Source organism: Corvus brachyrhynchos, unplaced genomic scaffold (assembly GCF_000691975.1).
Source record: "Corvus brachyrhynchos isolate BGI_N302 unplaced genomic scaffold, ASM69197v1 scaffold83, whole genome shotgun sequence".
Taxonomy (NCBI): Eukaryota; Metazoa; Chordata; class Aves; order Passeriformes; family Corvidae; genus Corvus; species Corvus brachyrhynchos.
In genome coordinates, this window is record NW_008238464.1 from 12,494,581 (window position 1) to 12,503,364 (window position 8,784).

An 8,784-nucleotide genomic window follows, 5' to 3' on the forward strand; every position below is an offset into this window, starting at 1 on the left:
GGAAAGAGGGGGTGGCAGGGGGATATGGATCGGAGAGGGGCATTGTGGTATGAATAAATTGACACTGTGGTTTAACTGGGCAGGGGGACACTCATTGCAGGAGGCTTCATCTGTTTGCTGCTTTCCCATATTTAGAAAGCATCTTTAGTGATCCTTTTTGCAAACAGCTCATGCAGTAACTGGCAAAACAGAAGCAATTAGTGGTGTAATCTCAAAGGGAATCTCAAGCTTCACTTTAAGTGCAATGATTAAATCCACTAAAATGATAACCATTGCTGCCAAGAACTCCTGTAATTGGTCACTAATGTATTTTGTTGTAGCAGTCGATAACTACTGTATTTCATGCACATAATTAGTAATGCATACACGTTTGGTCAGTAAAATTGAAAATCCTGATAACCGAGGGTGGAGGGGGTGGAAGGAGCACAGAGCTGGAGAACTGAAATACTGCTCTGTTGATAGTACCTAACTAGAGCTGTGTGCTTCAACAAAACAAGTGTCCTACTGTGCTGGAATACAAATGGGCTGTCTGTGGCAGGATATAGCAAAGACATTTGGCAGAGAGGGATTTGAAGGCTTCTGGCATAATGTAATTGAATTGGCCATTTCTTTAAAGATACAGCAAATTGTTTGCTGCAGCATTCATCATCATAAGGAAGGTCAGACAGCTTGCCAAACATATGATATTCATAATAAAAAGTAAAACGGTGACGCTTATATTTAAACACAAATCACAGTATCATGTTTGTAAAAGCTGGAGAAATGAATGGGAATATTTTTGGTGGTGCTGAGCATTAGTAATCTAAGTAAGATTGTAGTTCAAGAGGGGGACAGCTTATAGGCAGAGAAAAGACCCACAGGGAAATTCAGCTACTGAGCAACATATGATCCCCCTGATTTGAGAGGGTAGTAGGTGTTTTGGCAGAATAATTGCCGACTCTCTCTTCTGATCACTTAAGGGAAGATAAGCTTGTATGATCCTATTTTTTGCCTTTTAAGAAAACAAAGGGAAAAAATAACAAAGAAGAAGGACTCGAGTCTTTAAAAAGAGACAAAATTTGAACAAAGCGTTGCCGGGGGTTTTTTTGTTAGTCAGTTATGCTGTGACAAAATAAGATGATGCAACAACCTGTAGCATATCTGAAATGTTATATGAAATGCTCTGTATTGGTACGCTGGGAAACCCCTCTTGAGTCACATCCAGAACACTGAACGTAAATTGCCTGGTGACAGGGGCTTTGGGCCATGCAGTGATGCCTCTGCAAATGAGTAGCTGTTAGCTTTTAGGTTCTAACACATTCAGGAGACTGGCATTTTGATTTCTTGCACCACTGCACCACTGATAGGGTTGGAAATGGGAATCAAAATAATTAGATTGGATATATAGATCCCAGCAAACCAGCCAAGAAAGCGGCTGGGGTGGGGAAGGCTGCTCTGAATTCTAAAATGTGCCAGTGCTGTTTTTATGAGAGCGTGAGGATGGAAGGAGTAAACTAGAGTGCAGATGCTCACCATTTATATTCAAAGCATGTAATAAAATAATTGAATGTATGCTTCCTCCTATTAAAGCCTGTTAAAATCAGTAATAAAGTACATTACTGTTGTATTAAAAAGGGAGCACAAATTTTCAGGTAATATATCTTAGTTGTTTGCTTAGTGTACAGATAAGCAGACTGGGAAGTGGTCTTTTATAGTATCCAAGGCATTCCTCCTTCTGATACAGGACTGTTCCCATCAGTGCATTTTCCATTACTTAGTCCAGCAGTAGCTTTGCAGTATTCCCTCTGGCAGTTTTTTACAGGGCAACAGTTGTTCCCCTCCGAAAAGCCTTTCCTTCTAGTCCCTCAATATTTGTTATGTAAAAAACCCCAGCAAAAACAAACCACCACCCCCCCCCCCGCCCACTTTCCATGTACTCCTTGACTTTCCATAGCTGTTAGAAAATATAATCTTTTTTCTGCTATGCATGCTCTTCCTTTAGATATTTGCAAACTATTACCCCACTATCTCTTTGCCCCACTTTACCATTTTTCACCTGTAAAAAATATATCTCTTTCTTTACTCAAATGTCAGTTCTTCACCTTTCTGCTTTTGAGAAACCCACCATAATTTAATCAGGAAATTCAGGAGTCCAGGTTCTCCTAAATCTGTAGAGAATATATTTTTTATGTTAGCATGATTCCTGATGCTTTTCTTTTTAAAAATTCTACTCTCTAGATTGACTGCCCATACTACCTCCTTCATTTATGTCTCAGTGCACTCTCTCCCTTCCTTCCCTACCTTCCTTATTACTGATCTGAATTTTTTCATACCAAACATGTTTTATCTTGCATTTTCCCAAGCCACATCTTGCTTTCCATTTGTATTTCTATTTTTGCTTTTCATTGCATTAAATCCCAAGACCTTGTGTCTGCAACTTCTAATCTATCAAGTCAGTGTTAAGCATCCATCCAAAATAGCCTACTGGTTTGTGTACGCACCTGCCATAAGGAAGGCAGTGGCTGCAGTACTTCCTCTGCTTTGAAGCCAGATGCACAGGGCTGTGTCTCTGGTAATACTATATAATAATAACACATGTGAAGTACTTGCCTACTTTTGCAGAAGCCTGTCCTGGTGCTGTCCCTAAAATACTGACTGAATCCCTAAGCAAATACAGCAGTTACTGGCTCCAGTTGTAGTCACTGGAAAAAGCTACGTTGAGCTGTTTCTGAACTAAATATCAGCATTTTTTCCCTGATTCCCTATTTTGGATCTCCAGGAGGTCTTAGGGTTAGTTTTCTTATTTTCTTATTGTACTCTTACTCTGATCATTATTTCACGTTACCCTACTCAGTTGTAAAGATAGTGATGAGGAATAGCAAAGTGATATCTTCTTGTTTTAATCTGTGCAAGCCCATAATAGCTAAAGCTCCTTCAGAAGCTGTCGTTCATGTATCCTGAAGGTGCACTGTGGCCATACTGTACAGCTTGCATGTAAGTCTCCCATTCAGTGATACAATGTTTTCATTTAAGATTGCAAGACTAACAAATAAAAAAATGTATTTGCTGTCCATATGGAATGGATGATATTTAGCTAGTCTGGGGGTGCAGTGTGGATGAGCAGGACTCATACCAGGAGCTCTAAGAATTTGGATTTACTGCAGAGATAGTTTGGTGATTCTGCAGGAGCTAATCTTTCTAGTAGAAAATATAAAATCCAATTTGTTTTGTTAAAAGAAGACTGAAATTACGAGTTGGCCATCATCTGGTAATAACCATGTGAAGATTTATGATATGAGAAGGCTCTTTTGTTTGGCTGTTATGGAAATAAAAAGATGCACTAGAAATAAGAAAAAGATAGAAGAATTCAAACAGGAAACAGATTTTCTTATTCCCCCGATATTCATAGCCCTTTTAAAGTTGGCAAAACTGTTGAAGTTGAGACAAGGAATTAGCTGAAATTTTTACATCCAGCTCAGATGAATTTCTGAAATACAGATTTTCAGTGTTTGAACTCCACATTTAATGCAAGAATTGCATGTTTGAGTTTCAAAACTTGTGTTTTCGAGGAAACCCAGTAGAGGCAGTAGGTAACTTGTGTTTCTTGTTGGATTCGTGCTTATTAAGGCCTTCAGTTAGGGTCTGGGCTTTCATACATGCAGGTTATTTAGTTCAGACGATGGTCACAAATTTCTGGAGGGCGGTTGCAACACAGTAGTTGCTGTGCAAGAAATAGTTCAGCTCCAAAGGTTAGCTCTTAAAACACACAGCTCACTTACAAGCCCATTAGGGATTGACCTATGTTGAGAGTTTATTTAAATGCTTGGCGCTGTTCTTTTATATAGGGAGTTTGGAAAAAAAATGTTATTTTGTTTTTTAATAAATTTTTCCTTGACCTTTATCTGCAGCAAAATTGCCTGGCAGTATCATAGCAGGTCTAAATGCAACATTTTATTTATGGCATTAGTTTTATAGAAGAACAAACGGAGTTTGGAGAAAAGAAAAATGAAAGAATCCTTAGCTTTTTTAGATTAATAACTTGTTGAATGTGAATGAATACAAATGCCACTGATTTGATCAAATTAAATACCTTGGGCAGGTTCCACAATGTCTATTTAAGGGGACTGTAACACTTGATCCCCATGTTCTGACTCCTGCCATTGAGACAAGAGTATAGCAGTGTATTGCACAGGTAACATTTTCTGCACCTTTTAGGGTGTTAACTGCTATTAAATATTTCCTGTTCCAATGTATAAATAACCTTCTATGATATGAATTCTAGATAATGGAAACACCTTACATATTTCAGCACCACAGTACAGCATTTGTTTTATTTAGGACACCTGCATATATATTTAATCTTCTATTGTAGATTCATTAAAATCATACGATATAAAAACATCAGAATGTGTCATACAACTAACTTGAATGTGCTGTAACTCAGGATAAACTGGGCTGTTTTTTCCTTGCCTAGAAGACTTTTTTGTGCTTGTTGTCATCTTATCCTTGGTTATTGGAACTGAGTTTATGCCCTTCTACAGTAATTTTCAGAACTAAGTATGTTCAGTGAATATCTTACCCCTTGCAACTTTTCACTGATAATGCACATTTTATGGGATGATTTCTTTTGCTGTACAACTAATAACTCAGCTTGTTATTCTGTGTTGTCTTGGCTTTTGAAGGCCATCTGAAAAACATGTAAAAGAATATTCAAATTACTTTCCTTTTTCTGATCTCTTAGGCCAACGCTTAGAAACATGGTGAATGGTCACATCTTGTGTGATAGTATATAATTAAGAAAATTTTTAGATTCTTTCTGAACTGGTAGAGCAGTTTAATTTACACACTAACTTAGCTGTAAAGGGATTCATATATTTAGTTATTTTTAAAAATAAGTATTGTGGCTGTGTAGGACTGAATTACACCAAAGTATGTAGAAAATATTTTTCTATTTTTGAGAAAAGAAAAAACCCACATTATCTTTATGTGTTTTTAGGGGGGAATATGGTTTGAATCTTGCTTTGTTACGGTAGCAAGTTTTTTAGATTTTCAAAGCATTAATCATTAAATGAATAACACCCTTCTGCCACCCATGTATTGTTTGGGAAAATTAAATTTGTTTAGGAAATGATAAAGTGACAACACTGATATCTTAGCTCCTTATCTTGGGGAAGTGCTCCCCTTATTTTCCTTTTCCATGCCCCTCTCCAAGAACAAAAGCAACGCAAGAATGCAGATGTTGAAAGGCACGAAAATGTGCTTAAAGTATTTTCCTTCTGTCTTGGAACAATGGTTGCTGACAGCAGAAGGCTTGCTTGCTTGTTAAAATTAGATTTGAATCATCAGTGTAATAGCGGTAGGAAATTGTAGGATGGAAAGGTGCCAGGAAGCCTATCTATATCTGCCCTTTCAGAGCAGGGGGGGCCTGCAATGACTTGAGCTGTCTCCTCAGTTGAGTGAGCTTGCCCTAAATGACAACCACTGCTTTAAGCATCCTTAAAACAAAATTGTCCTTGGGCAGAAGCCATTGAGGGTGGATCCCAAGAACAGACACAAGCACAACAGTGCAAGACAGCTGTTACAACTTAGGCTTCTGAAGAGTGTGTTTCTCGTTGGTTCCTTACGTCGCATTTAATTGGGCCCACTTTCATTACCTCCTGCCATTTTCCTGCAGTAGGATTAATAAAATCTGTGTTTTGGGGCTTGGTTTTTTGGATTATATGGTTGTAAAAACACTGGGAAGTTTTCATAAGCTAGTTGTGAGTAAATTAGAGGGTGATGCTTGCTCTGAAGCTGCATCAGAGTCAGCATAATTCTGTCTTTTTCTGTTTCTCTTCAGTTGTTTTAAGGCAGTCCAGTGCCCAGTTACTTCTTTTATGTAGTTATTATCTGTTGGCTTTGCAGTAACCCAATCTATGAGACACAGTGACCTCTCTATGCACCTTAAAACCATTCACAGAAATGGCTGTAATTCTGCTGATGCAGAATGCAGCTGCCCATTTAAATCTCTTTTTCTTACAGAGGGGATGGTTATGTCTCTGCTGTGTACTGGCTTCTGTTTAATTTCTAGTGCAGTTTTTACACTACTTCCATAAGCAGCTTAGTTCTTGATTACTTCAGGGAATGCTTTGCGTGACACAACAGTAATTGATATCAGCTGAAGTGCTAAATCTACCAGTCCCTCAATTTAAATTAGTGCCAGTTGGAGATGGGAGGCCGCAAAGCAGGACTGTGCCTGGGAGAGGACTCTGCTTTTGGAAGTTATTTAGTTTGCTCTCATAACAGAGTATGAATTTTCTGACCTTCTGGTTATGAGGTTATTCTTGTCCTGGGGTGGCAAAATAAAATTAAAGTGGTTGTGAAGGGACGATCAAGGAGGAATTTTAGTTTAAGTGTTTAATGATATTTAGTGCATTACTGTTGTCTTCATCAGTGCTATGGATGCAATCAGACATATTTTAAAATAAATCTACATAAATAACTGGGTTATAATAAATTCAGCATTGGTTTATATATTTTTTTATCATTTGTTTACATTTACTCCATTTAACACTGTTGTATGTACATATGTATCCATCTATCTGTATATATCTGGAGTTTTTATATATAATGTTTATTTATTTTGTGGAGAAATAAGCAATTCTACAGCTGGGCTGTATTGTTTATAGGTATTATTTAATTGTTGGCAAATATTTAGAAGGCACGGGACCACCATAGTTTCATGAGACTGCTGTAGCGAATTTGATGGTATGCAAGAGAAAATTGAAAGCATTCCCTGAGCATGAGTGGCCATCTTGACCTGCTTGTGTGTCCAGCGTTTAGACTGCAATCCCTACTCCTGCACATGTACCAACTGGGAGAGCAGTGGGTTATGTGGGAGATTTTGCTGGAAGTTGCTGGTGTAATTGTGATTGAAAAAGTGGATAGGGTTTGATCTACCTTTTTCCTCCCCAGAGTCCTTACAGGATGGTAGAGTGATGTTAGGTAGGCTTCAGGTTGCTCAGATGATGGTGGTTTGTACTTGTTCTTTTCTGTAAAATGAGTCAATTGTTTTTTGTTATGTGTGTCCTGTGGTCCTCTATCGTACTTGTAGACAGTTATTTGCCAGTTTCTCAAGATGGCAACAAGAGCCGTTCCCTTAAATAGCCCAGATACTTGTGTTGTATAGAACTTTTTGTAAGTGTTCTTCATATCTGTCTTGTGTCTATAAAAGCATGTAAATCTAATCTACAATATTAAGGGGTTTATGGCCTTAGTACTTACATTTCAGTTCCATGCAGTGCATTGTGAGATTGTATGTCCTCTTAATCATATTGTTAGCCATTATCATCTTTAAGTATATTCCATGTCCCTTGGGTGTCCACCTACCATCTGTTACTCTATCCCATTAGATTTCCACCAGATTTCACATTTTTTCTCCAGCATACTGTGCTGAAAAAACCCTCCTTATAGTTTCCCTCATTGATCTCCCAGTTTAGTCTTAATTACACAGCTAATCAGATTATGCTAACTCTCTTTATTTCTTACCTCCCTGTGCTTTCCAGTGTGACCAAAAGCATGTACTTCATTTCTGCACACAGGTATTTACATGTGTGCAGGATGACTATACAAGACTCTTCTAAGCAGTGCTTTCTGTTCCACTCACTTTGCATGGAGGGTATAAAGACGCCTAATTCTTCACAACTTCATCAGTTGCTTGGCTTCCACTTCCTCCTGTGGGCCAAGGCAATCCAACTCTTAGCAGTTGACCTGAGCCGATTGAAAAGCAGCGTCCTGCCCTCCTTCCCCTTCTTCTTGAGCTGTGATCCCATTCCAGGGTGCTGTCAGCCCTGTGATGCTGCTGCCCTGTGCTGAAAGACGCACGATGAGCTTCCAGCCAGCTCGACAGCCTGTCCCCGACACATGGCAACCATAGGCTCTTAAATAAGCTTAGACTGGCTATTAATACACAGTGCTGAGTCATGCTGAAATGCTTTACTTTGCTGGGCACCTTTTTAAAGCAAACCATGGCCAGATCAGGTCTGCCTAGGCTGGGCTATACTTCACTGTCCCGAGCTATTGAACAATGAGTGACTCAGCCATTTGTGTGGAGAGGCGAGGAAGGCATCTGTGGAGGATCGCCTCTGCAGGTGTCTGCAGCCACCCTGCTCTGCTTGAGCATCACTGCTTAAACTAAAACCTGGGAAAATACTCTCCAAGCAGAGAAAGCAGCTTTCTGTTTTCTTTAAAACCTGTGAGAAATGTAGTATTCTGGGAAGATGCATGAGAAGTATTTACAAACCTTGTGGCAATTCCAAACAACTTAGAGAGCATGTTTACTGTTAACTGGCATTAACTGACATTCCTGCATGGGGAACCATTGTTTTATAGGGCAGGAAGGGTTCATCCATTCACTGCTCATTTTTTGTATTGCTGGACGAAAGCTTGCCTGATAAAACAGCATGTTTTCATGGCTAATGAACTCAGCCAGTCCTTGGTTTCTATCCATGTACTACAGGAAATAAACCGTATGGAATATTACTGTGGAATATTTAGGTTCATTTATAAATACAAAGATTCATGTGTACAAATTGGCTTCACTCTTAATTGATTTAGAATACTTGATTAGACAGCACAGCTGAGCCAATGTAACTCTTGCTGCCACTGAGAGGTGGTTCAGCCCTCACTTTTCTCTTCCTGTCCCTTCTAGCCATATGGTGCTTGTCTGACTCCTCAATCCAGTGCTGAACTCCTTCCTTCCTGGAAGAGAAGGAGCCATTTTATCTGGTTTGATGGTATGAAACAGGTGTAGGGCACTGTGTGATT

General features: G+C 39.0%; 1 protein-coding gene across 1 annotated transcript in view; it reads left to right on the top strand.

Moving 5' to 3' along the window:
- TBL1X (transducin beta like 1X-linked) overlaps positions 1 to 8,784 on the top strand; it is a 134,298-nt gene that overhangs the window by 3,723 nt on the left and 121,791 nt on the right.